General features: G+C 40.3%; 1 protein-coding gene across 1 annotated transcript in view; it reads left to right on the top strand.

Moving 5' to 3' along the window:
• FAM13B (family with sequence similarity 13 member B) overlaps positions 1-15,243 on the top strand; it is a 90,638-nt gene that overhangs the window by 50,558 nt on the left and 24,837 nt on the right. The gene's annotated exons all lie outside the window — the stretch shown is intronic.

The following is a 15,243-nucleotide window of genomic DNA, read 5'->3' as shown; positions in this document are numbered from 1 at the left end:
AGTGTATATGTGTCCATGCCACTCTCTCGCTTTGTCACAGCTTACCCTTCCCCCTCCCCATATCCTCAAGTCCATTCTCTACTACATCGGTGTCTTTATTCCTGTCTTACCCCTAGGTTCTTCATGACATTTTTTTTTCTTAAATTCCATATATATGTGTTAGCATACGGTATTTGTCTTTCTCTTTCTGACTTACTTCACTCTGTATGACAGACTCTAGGTCCGTCCACCTCATTACAAATAGCTCAATTTCGTTTCTTTTTATGGCTGAGTAATATTCCATTGTATATATGTGCCACATCTTCTTTATCCATTCATCCGATGATGGACACTTAGGTTGTTTCCATCTCCTGTAGGTTGTTTCCATCTCCTGGCTATTGTAAATAGAGCTGCAATGAACATTTTGGTACATGAATATTTTTGAATTATGGTTTTCTCAGGGTATATGCCCAGTAGTGGGATTGCTGGGTCATATGGTAGTTCTATTTGTAGTTTTTTACAGAACCTCCATACTGTTCTCCATAGTGGCTGTACCAATTCACATTCCCACCAGCAGTGCTAGAGTGTTCCCTTTTCTCCACACCCTCTCCAGCATTTATTGTTTCTAGATTTTTTGATGATGGCCATTCTGACTGGTATGAGATGGTATCTCATTGTAGTTTTAACTTGAATTTCTCTAATGATGTTGAGCATTCTTTCATGTGTTTGTTGACAGTCTGTATAACTTCTTTGGCGAAATGTCTATTTAGGTCTTCTGCCCATTTTTGGATTGGATTGTTTGTTTTTTTGTTATTGAGCTGCATGAGCTGCTTGTAAATTTTGGAGATTAATCCTTTGTCAGTAGCTTCATTTGCAAATATTTTCTCCCATTCTGAGGGTTGTCTTTTGGTCTTGTTTATGGTTGCCTTGCTGTGCAAAAGCTTTGAAGTTTCATTAGGTCCCATTTGTTTATTTTTATTTCCATTTCTCTAGGAGGCGGGTCAAAAAGGATCTTGCTGTGATTTATATCATAGAGTGTTCTGCCTATGTTTTCCTCTAAGAGTTTGATAGTTTCTGGCCTTACATTTAGGTCTTTAATCCATTTTGAGCTTATTTTTGTGTATGGTGTTAAGGAGTGATCTAATCTCATATTTTTACATGTACCTGTCCAGTTTTCCCAGCACCACTTTTTGAACAGGCTGTCCTTTCTCCACTGTACATTCCTGCCTCCTTTATCAAATATAAGGTGACCATAGGTGCGTGGGTTTATCTCTGGGCTTTCTATCCTCTTCCATTGATCTGTATTTCTGTTTTTGTGCCAGTACCATGCTGTCTTGATTACTGTAGCTTTGTAGTATAGTCTGAAGTCAGGGAGCCTGATTCCTCCAGCTCCGTTTTTCGTTCTCAAGATGGCTTTGGCTATTCAGGGTCTTTTGTGTTTCCATATAAACTGTGAAATTTTTTGTTCTACTTCTGTGAAAAATGCCATTGGTATTTTGATAGGGATTGCATTGAATCTGTAGAGTGCTTTGGGTGGTAGAGTCATTTTCACAATGTTGATTCTTCCAATCCAAGAACATGGTATATCTCTCCATCTATTTGTATCATCTTTAATTTCTTTCATCAGTGTCTTATAATTTTCTGCATACAGGTCTTTTGTCTCCTTAGGTAGGATTATTCCTAGATATTTTATTCTTTTTGTTGCAATGGTAAATGGGAGTGTTTTCATGACTTCACTTTCAGATTTTTCATCATTAGTGTATAGGAATGCCAGAGATTTCTGTGCATTAATTTTGTATCCTGCTACTTTACCAAATTCATTGATTAGCTCTAGTAGTTTTCTGGTAGCATCTTTAGGATCCTCTATGTATAGTATCATGTCATCTACAAACAGTGACCGCTTTACTTCTTCTTTTCCGATTTGGATTCCTTTTATTTCCTTTTCTTCTCTGATTGCTGTGGCTAAAACTTCCAAAACTATGTTGAATAAGAGTGGTGAGAATGGGCAACCTTGTCTTGTTCCTGATCTTAGTGGAAATGCTTTCAGTTTTTCACCATTGAGGACAATGTTGGCTGTGGGTTTGTCATATATGGCCTTTATTATGTTGAGGAAAGTTCCCTCTATGCCTACTTTCTGGAGGGTTTTTATCATAAATGGGTGTTGAATTTTGTCGAAAGCTTTCTCTGCATCTATTGAGATGACATATGGTTTTTCTCCTTCGATTTGTTAATATGGTGTATCACATTGATTGATTTATGTATATTGAAGAATCCTTGCATTCCTGGAATAAACCCCACTTGATCATGGTGTATGATCCTTTTAATGTGCTGTTGGATTCTGTTGGCTAGTATTTTGTTGAGGAGTTTTGCATCTATGTTCATCAGTGATATTGGCTTGTAGTTTTCCTTCTATGTGACATCCTTGTCTGGTTTTCGTATCAGGGTGACGGTGGCCTCGTAGAATGAGTTTGGGAGTGTTTCTCTCTCTGCTATACTTTGGAAGAGTTTGAGAAGGGTAGGTGTTAGCTCTTCTCTAAATGTTTGATAGAATTCGCCTGTGAAGCCATCTGGTCCTGGGCTTTTGTTTGTTGGAAGATTTTTTAATCACAGTTTCAATTTCAGTGCTTGTGATTGGTCTGTTCATATTTTCTATATCTTCCTGATTCAGTCTTGGCAGGTTGTGCCTTTCTAAGAATTTGTCCATTTCTTCCAGGTTGTCCATTTTATTGGCATAGAGCTGCTTGTAGTAATCTCTCATGATCTTTTGTATTTCTGCAGTGTCAGTTGTTACTTCTCCTTTTTCATTTCTAATTCTATTGATGTGAGTCTTCTCCCTTTTTTTCTTGATGAGTGTGGCTAATGGTTTATCTATTTTATCTTCTCAAAGAACCAGCTTTTAGTTTTATTGATCTTTGCTATCGTTTCCTTATTTCTTTTTCATATATTTCTGATCTGATTTTTATGATTTCTTTCCTTCTGCTAACTTTGGGGTTTTTTGGTTCTTCTTTCTCTAATTGCTTTAGGTGCAAGTTTAGGTTGTTTATTTGAGATGTTTCCTGTTTCTTAAGATGGACTTGTATTGCTATAAACTTCCCTCTTAGAACTGCTTTTGCTTCATCCCATAGGTTTTGGGTCGTCGTGTCTCCATTGTCATTTGTTTCTAGATATTTTTTTTATTTCCCCTTTGATTTCTTCAGTGATCACTTCGTTATTAAGTAGTGTATTGTTTAGCCTCCATGTGTTTGTATTTTTTACAGATCTTTTCCTGTAATTGATATCTAGTCTCATAGCGTTGTGGTCGGAAAAGATACTTGATACAATTTCAATTTTGTTAAATTTGCCAAGGCTTGATTTGTGACCCAAGATATGATCTATCCTGGAGAATATTCCATGAGAACTTGAGAAAAATGTGTATTCTGTTATTTTTGGATGGAATGTCCTATAAATATCAATTAAGTCCGTCTTGTTTAATGTATCATTTAAAGCTTGTGTTTCCTTATTTATTTTCATTTTGGATGATCTGTCCATTGGTGAAAATGGGGTGTTAAAGTCCCCTACTATGAATGTGTTACTGTCGATTTCCCCTTTTATGGCTGTTAGTATTTGCCTTATGTACTGAGGTGCTCCTATGTTGGGTGCAGAAAGATTTACAATTGTTATATCTTCTTGGATCGATCCCTTGATCATTATGTAGTGTCCTTCTTTGTCTCTTCTAATAGTCTTTATTTTAAAGTCTATTTTGTCTGATATGAGAATTGCTACTCCAGCTTTCTTTTGGTTTCCATTTGCATGGAATATCTCTTTCCATCCCCTCACTTTCAGTCTGTATGTGTCTCTAGGTCTGAAGTGGGTCTCTTCTACACAGCATATATATATGGGTCTTGTTTTTGTATCCATTCAGCCATTCTGTGTCTTTTGGTGGGAGCATTTAATCCATTTACATTTAAGGTAATTATCGATATGTATGTTCCTATTCCCATTTTCTTCACTGTTTTGGGTTTGTTATTGTAGGTCTTTTCCGTCTCTTGTGTTTCTTGCCTAGAGAAGATCCTTTAGCATTTGTTGTGAAGCTGGTTTGGTGGTGCTGAACTCTCTCAGCTTTTGCCTGTCTGTAAAGGTTTTAATTTCTCCATCAAATATGAATGAGATCCTTGCTGGGTAGAGTAATCTTGGTTGTAGGTTTTTCTCTTTCATCACTTTAAATATGTCCTGCCAGTCCCTTCTGGCTTGCAGAGTTTCTGCTGAAAGATCAGCTGTTAACCTTATGGGGATTCCCTTGTGTGTTATTTGTTGTTTTTCCCTTGCTGCTTTTAATATGTTTTCTTTGTATTTAATTTTTGACAGTTTGATTAATATGTGTCTTGGCGTGTTTCTCCTTGGATTTATCCTGTATGGGACTCTCTGTGCTTCCTGGACTTGATTAACTATTTCCTTTCCAATATTAGGGAAGTTTTCAACTATAATCTCTTCAAATATTTTCTCAGTCCCTTTCGTTTTCTCTTCTTCTTCTGGGACCCCTATAATTCGAATGTTGGTGCGTTTAATGTTGTCCCAGAGGTCTCTGAGACTGTCCTCAGTTCTTTTCATTCTTTTTTCTTTATTCTGCTCTGCAGTAGTTATTTCCACTATTTTATCTTCCAGGTCACATATCCATTCTTCTGCCTCAGTTATTCTGCTATTGATCCCTTCTAGAGTATTTTTAATTTCCTTTATTGTGTTGTTCATCGTTGCTTGTTTCCTCTTTAGTTCTTCTAGGTCCTCGTTAAATGTTTCTTGCATTTTCTCTATTCTATTTCCAAGATTTTGGATCATCTTTACTATCATTACTCTGAATTCTTTTTCAGGTAGACTGCATATTACTCTTCATTTGTTTGGTCTGGTGGGTTTTTATCTTGCTCCTTCATCTGCTGTGTGTTTTTCTGTCTTCTCATTTTGCTTATCTTACTGTGTTTGGGGTTTCCTTTTTGCAGGCTGCAGTTCATAGTTCCTGTTGTTTTTGATGTCTGTCTCCAGTGGCTAAGGTTGTTTCAGTGGGTTGTGTAGCCTTCCTGGTGGAGGGGACTAGTGCCTATGTTCTGGTGGATCAGGCTTGATCTTGTCTTTCTGGTGGGCAGGTCCACGTCTGGTGGTGTGTTTTGGGGTGTCTGTGGACTTATTATGATTTTAGGCAGCCTCTCTGCTAATGGGTGGGGTTGTGTTCCTGTCTTGCTAGTTGTTTGAAATAGGGTGTCCAGCATTGTAGCTTGCTGGTCGTTGAGTGAAGCTGGGTGCTGGTGTTGAGATGGAGATCTCTGGGAGATTTTTGCCGTTGATATTACGTGGAGCTGGGAGGTCTCTTGTGGACCAGTGTCCTGAAGTTGGCTCTCCCACGTCAGAGGCACAGCACTGACTCCTGGCTGCAGCACCAAGAGCCTTTCATCCACATGGCTCAGAATAAAAGGGAGAAAAAGTAGAAAGAAAGAAAGAGAGAAAGAGAGGAAGGGGGGGGAGGGAGGGAGGAAGGAAGGAAGAGGATAAAAGAAAAGAAAGTAAGGTAAAATAAAATAAAGTTATTAAAATAAAAAAATAATTATTAAGAAAAAATTTTTTTTAAAAAGTAAAAACAGACCAAAAAACGGATGGATAGAACCCTAGGACAAATGGTGAAAGCAAAGCTATACAGACAAAATCTCACACAGAAGCATACACATACACACTCACAAAAAGAGGAAAAGGGGAAAAAATAATAAATCTTGCTCTGTAAGTCCACCTCCTCAATTTGGGATGATTCGTTGTCTATTCAGGTATTTCACAGATGCAGTGTACATCAAGTTGATTGTGGAGATTTAATCTGCTCCTCCTGAGGCTGCTGGGAGAGATTTCCCTTTCTCTTCTTTGTTCGCACAGCTCCTGGGGTTCAGCTTTGGATTTGGCCCCGCCTCTGCGTGTAGGTCGACTGAGGGTGTCTGTTCTTCGCTCAGACAGGACGGGGTTAAAGGAGCTGCTGATTCGGGGGCTCCGGCTCACTCAGGCCGGGGGGAGGGAGGGGTACGGAGTGCGGGGGTGGGGAGCCTGCGGCGGCAGAGGCCAGCGTGACATTGCACCAGTCTGAGGCGCACCGTGCGTTCTCCCGGGGAAGTTGTCCCTGGATCCCGGGACCCTGGCAGTGGCGGGCTGCACAGTCTCCCCAGAAGGGAGGTGTGGAGAGTGACCTGTGCTCGCACACAGGATTCTTGGTGGCGGCAGCAGCAGCCTTAGCGTCTCATGACCATCTCTGGGGTCCGCGCTGTTAGCCGCAGCTCGCACCCGTCTCTGGAGCTCCTTTAGGCAGCGCTCTTAATCCACTCTCCTCGCGCACCAGGAAACAAAGAGGGAAGAAAAAGTCTCTTGCCTCTTCGGCAGGTCCAGACTTTTCCCCCCGGACTCCCTCCCGGCTAGCCGTGGTGCACTAACCTCCTGCAGGCTGTGTTCACGCCGCCAACCCCAGTCCTCTCCCTGCGCTCCGACTGAAGCCCGAGCCTCAGGTCACAGCCCTGCCCATCCCGGTGGGTGAGCAGACAAGCCTCTCGGGCTGGTGAGTGCTGGTCGGCACCGATCCTCTGTGCGGAAATCTCTCCGCTTTGCCCTCTGCACCCCTGTTGCTGCGCTCTCCTCCGCGGCTCCAAAGCTGCCCCCTTCCGCCACCCACAGTCTCCGCCCGCGAAAGGGCTTCTAGTGTGTGGAAACCTTTCCTCCTTCACGGCTCCCTCCCAGTGGTGCAGGTCCTGTCCCTATTCTTTTGTCTCTGTTTTTTCTTTTGCCCTACCCAGGTACATGGGGAGCTTCTTGCCTTTTGGGAGGTCTGAGGTCTTCTGCCAGCGTTTAGTAGGTGTTCTGTAGGAGTTGTTCCACGTGTAGATGTATTTCTGATGTATCTGCAGGGAGAAAGGTGATCTCCGCGTCTTACCCTTCCGCCATCTTCCCCTAGATCCTGTTCTTTTTTTTTGCGGTACGCGGGCCTCTCACTGCTGTGGCCTCTCCCGTTGCGGAGCACAGGCTCCAGACACGCAGGCTAAGCGGCCATGGCTCACGGGCCCAGCCGCTCCGCGGCATGTGGGATCTTCTCAGACCGGGGCATGAACCCGTGTCCCCTGCATCGGCAGGCGGACTCTCAACCACTGCGCCACCAGGGAAGCCCTAGATCCTGTTCTTTTTAAAAGCCCTGTATGTCCCAGATTTTTTCCTGAAGAACATGAGATCTTTTCATAATTATGGAAAACCCATGAACATCATTTAAAAAGTAAATTTTCACTGTCACAATTTTTAGTAGTAACGTTTTTAAAATAATTTCAATAAATGTACAAAAACAACCTTTTTCTAAGACATGTTTCAAAGTTTAGTTTTGTTAACACTTTTTATTCTTATTTTTTTATTTTTAAAAAATATTTATTTATTTGGCTATGCCAGGTCTTAATTGTGGCACACGGGATTTCATTGTGGCATGCGGGATCTTTAGTTGCAGCATGTGAGCTCTTAGTTGCGACATGTGGGATCTAGTTCCCTGACCAGGGATCGAACTCGGGCTCCCTGCATTGGGAGCATGGAGTCTTAGCCATTGGACCACCAGGGAAGTCCCTTGTTAACACTTTTTAAGATAATATACTTAATGAATGAGGAAATTTTCTTCAGCATGTTTTCATTCTAAATCATAAGCTAACATACCTGTAATAAGGAATTTATAGAGATTTGTATTCTGGCTTTGCCTGTTAATAGCAGTGTGACTTTGACCAAGTTACCTAACTTCTCTGAGTTGTTCTTTGCTTTTCTTTATATAAGTGGGAGGTAATAACTCTGTTAGAGGATTGTTATAAATATCCAAAGAAGTAAAAGTATAAAGTTATTTTATAAGCTGGAAAACATTTTACAGAAGTTAAGCTGCTGTTGTTACTTTTACTGGACTTGTATTTTACTTGTGTATTAATATTCTTACTTCCACTGGTGTATTCGATTAATCTCTTTTCATCTATTCTTGGTTATTGCTTCTGTTGTTGTCTCTTTGCTCTTTCCTGGTTTATCGGTTTCTGCCTGTCTACTGGATCATTCCCATCAGTGTAGAATATTTTGGCTGTTACTTTTCCCATGTTTAGGAAAAAACCCTCTCTTGACCCTTCTTCCCACTCTAGCCACACCACCATTTTTCTGCTTTCCTTTATAATAAAATTACTTGAATGAATTGTCTGTGTCTGTTTAATTTCTCTTCTCACATTCTGGCTTGAATCCCCTCCAGGCAACCTTTACCCTTAACATTCCTCTGAAACTGTTCTTGCAAATCACTAATTATGTCTTTTGCACATTTTACTTGACCTAAGAGCACAATTTGATTCAATTAATTATGCCTACTACCTGGATACATTTTCTTCACTTGGCTTTTAGGATATCGCACTCCTCTGGGTTTTTTTTTCTCCTTGACTGGCTGCTCTATCCCTTTGCTGATTGCTTTTCATGTTCTCAAATTTAGTATGGCCCAGGGCCCAGTTCTCAGGTCACTATTTCATTCACTCGCTTGGTAATCTCATTTAGTCTAATGGTTTTAAATACCATACAGACAATGGAATACTGTTCAGCACTAAAAGGAAATGAGCTATCAAGCTACAAAAAAAACGTGGGGGAACCTTAAATGCACATTACTAAGTAAAAGAAGCCAATCTGAAAAGACTAGCTATGTGATTACAACTATGCTAAAGGCTCCCAGGTTTCTATCTCTAGTCCAGATCTCTCTCTTGAACTTTATAGATTCCTATACCCAGCTGTTGTACCCAACATTGAATATCTTATAAACATCTTAATATCTCATAAACATCATATAAACATTTTATATCCATCTTAACATGCACCAAACTGTACTTGTAATCTTGTTGACACATGTGTTCTTCCTTTTATCTTTAAAATCTCAGTAAATGGCAGTTTTTCCTTCCACATGCATAGGCCAAAAGCCTTGGGTCGTCCTTGATTTCTTTTACTGCACATTTAGTCCGTTACAAAGACCTATTGATTGTACCTTCGAAGTTTGTATAGAATCTGACCATTTTTAATGTTTCCGTTGCCACCACACAGGTCCAATCATTTCACTTAGATTAATACAGCCTCCTAACTGATCTTATCTTTTCCGCCCTATGGTTTGTTCTGAGCAGCAGCTAGAGCGATCCTTTTAAAATGAAAATTACGTAATGTCAGTTCTCATCTCAGAACCTTCCAGTGCCATCTAGGTATAAAAATATAGCAATAGGCAGTAGGGAAACATGGACTGAGACAGTTCAGTCTTAAGGTACTGTCTGGATTGCTGTGTGCCTAGATATCCCTATGGCTTGTTTCCTCATCTGATCCCGCAGATTTTTCCTCAATTTTACCTTCTCAGGCCAAACCTCATTACTCTGAATGTATGTATTAACAGGCCCTCTCACTGACCTGCCTCTATCCAGTCTCTAAACTTTTTGTCCTTCACTGTCTGCCCCTCTTACCCCTTAATAGTTCTGTCACCATTGCACATATCTATTGTTAGTTTGTTTCCCATCATTAGACTGTAAACTTCATGAGGGCTGAGATCTTCATCTGTTTTGTTTATTATTACATCCCCATTATCTAGAACACATAGTATGTATTCATTAAGTATTTGTGGAATATATGACCAAACAAATAAATGTCACCTGGCAGATAGTAGGCAACTCAGTAGATTTGCTGAATGAAGTTGGTGTATTAGTTACTTTAAGAAAGCAGGAATTCTTTTTCTTTTTTAAGAGACTATTTTTAGAGGTGTTTTAGGTTTACAAACAAAATTGAGAGGGAGGTATAGAGATTTCCCATATGTCCCCTGCCCCCACATATGCATAGCCTCCCGCATTATCAACATCACTCACCAGAATGGTACATTTCTTACCACGAGTGAACTTACACTGACATACCATAATCACTCAAAGTCTAGTTTACCTTAGGGTTCATTCTTGGTGTTGTCCATTTCATGGGTTTGGAAAAATATATAATATACCGGGTTTTTTAACTGTGCTCTGCCTGTTTATACCCCATCCCACCAGCAACCACTGACCTTTCTATTGTCTTTATAGTTTTGCCTTTTCCAGAATGTCATATAGTTGGAATCACATAGTATGTAGCTCCAGATTGTCTTCTTTTACTTAGTTATGTGCATTTAAGGTTCCTCTGTATGTTTTTTGTGGCTTGATAGATCATTTCTTTTTAGTGCTGAACAGTATTCCATTGTCTGTATGTACCACAGTTTATTTCTCCATTTACCTACTGAAGGACGTCTTGGTTGCTTCCAAGTTTTGGCAATTATGAATAATGCTGGTATAAACATCTGTGTGCAGGTTTTTATATAGACTTAAGTTTTTCACTACTTTGGGTAAATACCAAGGAGCGCAACTGATGGATCATACAGTATGAATTTTGTAAGAAACTGCCAACTGTCTTCTGAAATGGCTGTACCAATTTGCATTCATACCAGCATTGTATTAGCGTACCTAATGCTCTCTAACCTCACCAGCATTTGGTGTTGTCAGTGTTCCAGATTTTGGCCATTCTGATAGGTAGGTAGTTGTATCTCATTGTTTTAATTTGCATTTCCCTGATGACATATGATGTGGGGGGCATCTTTTCATATGCTTCTTTGCCATCTCCTGTATAAAGAAGTGTATCTTCTTTGGTGAGAAGTCTTTTTTTTTTCTTTTTTTTTTAATTGGGTTTTGTATTCTTGTTATTGAGTTTTAATTCTTTCTTTCTTTTGGCTGTGCCTTGCCGCTTGCGGAATCTTAGTTCCCCAACCAGGGATCGAACCCCGGCCCCTGCAGTGAAAGTGCCAAGTCCTAACCTCTGGACCGCCAGGGAGTTCCCTGGTTGAGAAGTATTTTAAGGTCTTTGGCCCAGTTTTCAATTGGGTTGTTTCTTTTTTTTTTGAATTCTTGAATTTTATTTTATTTATTTTTTTATACAGCAGGTTCTTACTAGTCATCCATTTTATACATATTAGTGTATATATGTCAATCCCAATCTCTCAATTCATCCCACCCCCCCACCTCCCCCCACCACCCACCGCTTTCCCCCCTTGGTGTCCATATGTTTATTCTCTACATCTGTGTCTCAAGGGTTGTTTCTTATTATTGAGTTTTAAGAGTCCTTTGCTTTTTTGTATAACAGTCCTTTATCAGGTGTGTCTTTTGCAAGTATTTTCTTCCAGTCTGTGGCTTGTCTTCTAATTCTCTTGATATCAGATTTTGCAGAGCAGAAGATTTTAATTTTAATGAAGTCCAGCTTATCAGTTACTTGTTTTATGGATTGTGTTTTTGGAGGTGTATCTAAAAAGGCATCACCATTCCCAAGGTCATCTAGGTTTTCTCCTGTGTTATATTCTAGGAGTTTTATAGTTTGTGTTTTACATTTAGGTCTATGATCCATTTTGAATTAATTTTTGTGAAGGGTGTAAGATCTCTGCCTAGATCCATTTTTCTGCATGTGGGTGTCCATTTGTTCCAATATCGTTTGTTGAAGAGACTATCATTGCTCCATTATATTGCCTTTGCTTTTTGGTCAAAGATCAGTTGGCTATACTTATGGGGGTCTATTTCTGGAACCTCTATTCTGTTCCATTGATCTCTTTGTCTATTCTTTCATCAGTACCACACTGTCTTGACTACTATTCCTTTATAATAAGTCTTGAAGTCAGGTAGTATCAGTCCTCCAACTTTGTACTTCTCCTTCAGTATTGTGTTGGCTGTTCTAGGTCTTTTACCTCCCCCCATAAAGATTAGAAGCAGTTTGTTAATATCCATAAACAACTTGCTGGGATTTTGATTGGGATTGCATTGAATCTGTACATCAAATTGGGAGGAACTGACATCTCAACAATATTGAGTGTTCAATCCATGAAAATGGGATATCTCTGTATTTATTTAGTTCTTCTTTGATTTGGTGCCTCAGAGTTCTGTAGTTTTTCTCATATAGATGTTTTTTAAAAAATTAATTAATTAAAATTTTTTTGGCTGCTTTAGGTCTTTGTTGCTGTGTGCGGGCTTTCTCTAGTTGCAGCGAGCAAGCGCTACTCTTTGTTGTGGTGCGTGGGCTGCTCGTTGCGGTGGCTTCTCTTGTTGCAGAGCACAGGCTCTAGGTGCATGGGCTTCAGTGGTTGCAGAGCGCATGCTCAGTAGTTGTGGCACGTCGGCCCTAGAGTGCTCGGGCTTCAGTAGTTGTGGCGTGTGGGCTCAGTAGTTGCAGTGCTCAGGCTCTAGGGTGCGTGGGCTTCAGTAGTTGTGGTGCATGGGCTCAGTAGTTGTGGCTCACGGGCTCTGGAGCGCAGGCTGAGTAGCTGCGGCGCACGGGCTTAGTTGCTCTGCGGCATGTGAGATCTTCCTGGACCAGGGCTCGAACCTGTGTCCCCTGCATTGGCAGGTGGATTCTTAACCACTGTACCACCAGGGAAGTCCCCCTCATATAAATGTTATACCCAAATATTTCACTTTTTTGGGTGCTAATGTAAATGGTATTGTATTTTAATTTCAGAATGCAGTTGGTGTATAGAAAAGCAATTGACTTTTGTTTATTAACCTTGTATCCTGCGACCTAATAATCACTTATTAGTTCCAGGAGATTGTTTTTGTTAATGCTTTCAGATTTTCTACATTACATAGACAATCATGTCATATGTGAACAAAGATAGTTTTATGTCTGCCTTCCCAATCTGCTAACCTTTTTTCCCTTCTCTTGCCTTACTGTATTAGCGAGGACTTCTAATACAGTGTTGAAAGGGAGTGGTGAGAGGGGACATCCTTGCCTTGTACCTGAACTCAGAAAGTTTATAGAGTTTCTCACCAATAAGTATGATGTTAGGTGTAGCTTTTTTGTAGACAGTCATTACCAAGTTGAAAAAGTCCCCTCTGTTCCTAGTTTACTAAGAGTTTTTATCATGAGTGAGTGTTAGATTTTGTCACATGCTTTTTCTGCATTTCTTGATAAGATCATGTGATTTTTCTTTTTCAGCCTATTGATGATAGCTTACATTATATGATTTTCAAATGCTGAACCAGCCTTACATACCTGGGATAGATCCTACTTGGTTGTTGTGTATAGTTCTTTTAGTAGTTTTTTAGGTGCTTGATTAGCTAATATTTCTTTCTTTCTTTTTTTTTTTTTTTTTTGCGGTACGCGGGCCTCTCACTGTTGTGGCCTCTCCTGTTGCGGAGCACAGGCTCCGGACGTGCAGGCTCAGCGGCCATGGCTCACGGGCCCAGCCGCTCCACAGCATGTGGGATCTTCCCGAACCGGGGCACGAACCCGTGTCTCCTGCATTGGCAGGCGGACTCTCAACCACTGCGCCACCAGGGAAGCCCTGATTAGCTAATATTTAGTTGAGGATTTTTGCATCTATATATTTTTTCTTTTTATTGGAGTATAGTTGCTTTACAATGTTGTGTTAGTTTCTGCTGTACAATGAAGTGAATCAGCTATATGTATACATATATTCCTTCACTTTGGACCTCCCTCCCACCTCTCCACCCCCATCCCCCCATTTAGGTCATGACAGAGCACTGAGCTATACAGCAGGTTCCCACTAGTTATCTATTTTATACATGGTAGTGTATATATGTCAATCCTAATCTCCCAATTCCCTCCCCGTGTCCACACCACAAGTCTGTTCTCTACGTTTGCATCTCTATTCCTGCCCTGCAATAGGTTCATCTGTACCATTTCTCTAGATTCCACATATATGTGTTAATATACGATATTTGTTTTTCTCTTTCTAACTTAATTCACTCTGTATGACAGACTCTAGGTCCATCCACATCTCTACAAATGACCCAATTTCATTCCTTTTTATGGCTGAGTAATATTCCATTGTATATATGTACCACATCTTCTTTATGCATTCATCTGTTGTTGGACATTTAGGTTGCCTCCATGTCCTGGCTATTGTAAATAGTGCTGCAGTGAACATTTGGGTACATGTGTGTTTTTGAATTATGGTTTTCTCTGGGTATATGCCCAGTAGTGGGATTGCTGGATCATATGGTAATTCTATTTTTACTTTTTTAAGGAACCTCCATACTGTTCTCCATAGTGGCTGTATCCATTTCCCACCAATGGAGCAAGAGTGTTCCCTTTTCTCCACATCCTCTCCAGCATTTGTTGTTTGTAGATTTTCTGATGACTCCCATTCTAACTGGTGTGAGGCGATACCTCATTGTAGCTTTCATTTGCATTTCTCTAATAATTAGTGATGTTGAGCAGCTTTTCAATTTCATTGCTTGTGATTGGTGTGTTCATATTTTCTCCTTCTTCCTGGTTCACTCATGGAAGGTTATACCTATCTAAGAATTTGTCCATTTCTTCCAAGTTGTCCTTTTATTGGCATGGAGTTGCTTGTAGTGTCTCTTAGGATACTTTATATTTCTGTGGTGTCTGTTGTAACTTCTCCTTTTTCATTTCTAACTTTATTGATTTGAGTCCTCTCCCTCTTTTTTTTTTGTGGTACGCGGGCCTCTCACTGTTGTGGCCTCTCCCGTTGCGGAGCACAGGCTCCGGACATGCAGGCTTAGCGGCCATGGCTCACGGGTCTAGCCGCTCTGCGACATGTGGGATCTTCCTGGACCGGGGCACGAAGCCATGTCCCCTGCATCGGCAGGCGGACTCAACCACTGCGCCACCAGGGAAGCCCCTCCCTCTTTTTCTTGATGAGTCTGGCTAATGGTTTACAAATTTTATTTATCTTCTCAAAGAACCAGCTTTTAGTTTTATTGATGTTTGCTATTGTTTTCTTTGTTTCTGTTTCATTTATTTCTGCACTGATATTTATGATTTCTTTCCTTCTGCTAACTTTGGGTTTTGTTTGTTCTTCTTTCTCTATTTCCTTTAGGTATAAGGTTAGATTGTTTATTTGAGATTTTTCTTGTTTCTTGAGGTAGGCTTGTATAGCTATAAACTTCCCTCTTAGAACTGCTTTTGCTGCATCCCATAGGTTTTGGATTGTCGTGTTTTCATTGTCATTTGTCTCTAGGTATTTTTTGATTTCCTCTTTGATTTCTTCAGTAATCTCTTGGTTGTTTAGTAACGTATTGTTTAGCCTTCATGTGTTTGTGTTTTTTACGTTTTTTTCCCTGTAATTCATTTCTGATCTCATAGTCAGAAAAGATGCTTGATGTGATTTCAATTTTCTTAAATTTACTGAGGCTTGATTTGTGACCCAAGATGTGATCTATCCTGGAGAACGTTCCGTGCGCACTTGAGAAGAAAGTGTAGTCTGCCGTT

This window comes from Lagenorhynchus albirostris, chromosome 3 (assembly GCF_949774975.1).
Source record: "Lagenorhynchus albirostris chromosome 3, mLagAlb1.1, whole genome shotgun sequence".
NCBI classification, from domain to species: Eukaryota; Metazoa; Chordata; class Mammalia; order Artiodactyla; family Delphinidae; genus Lagenorhynchus; species Lagenorhynchus albirostris.
Note: the sequence above shows the minus strand (reverse complement) of the source record. Positions and strands in the feature narration are given on the sequence as shown.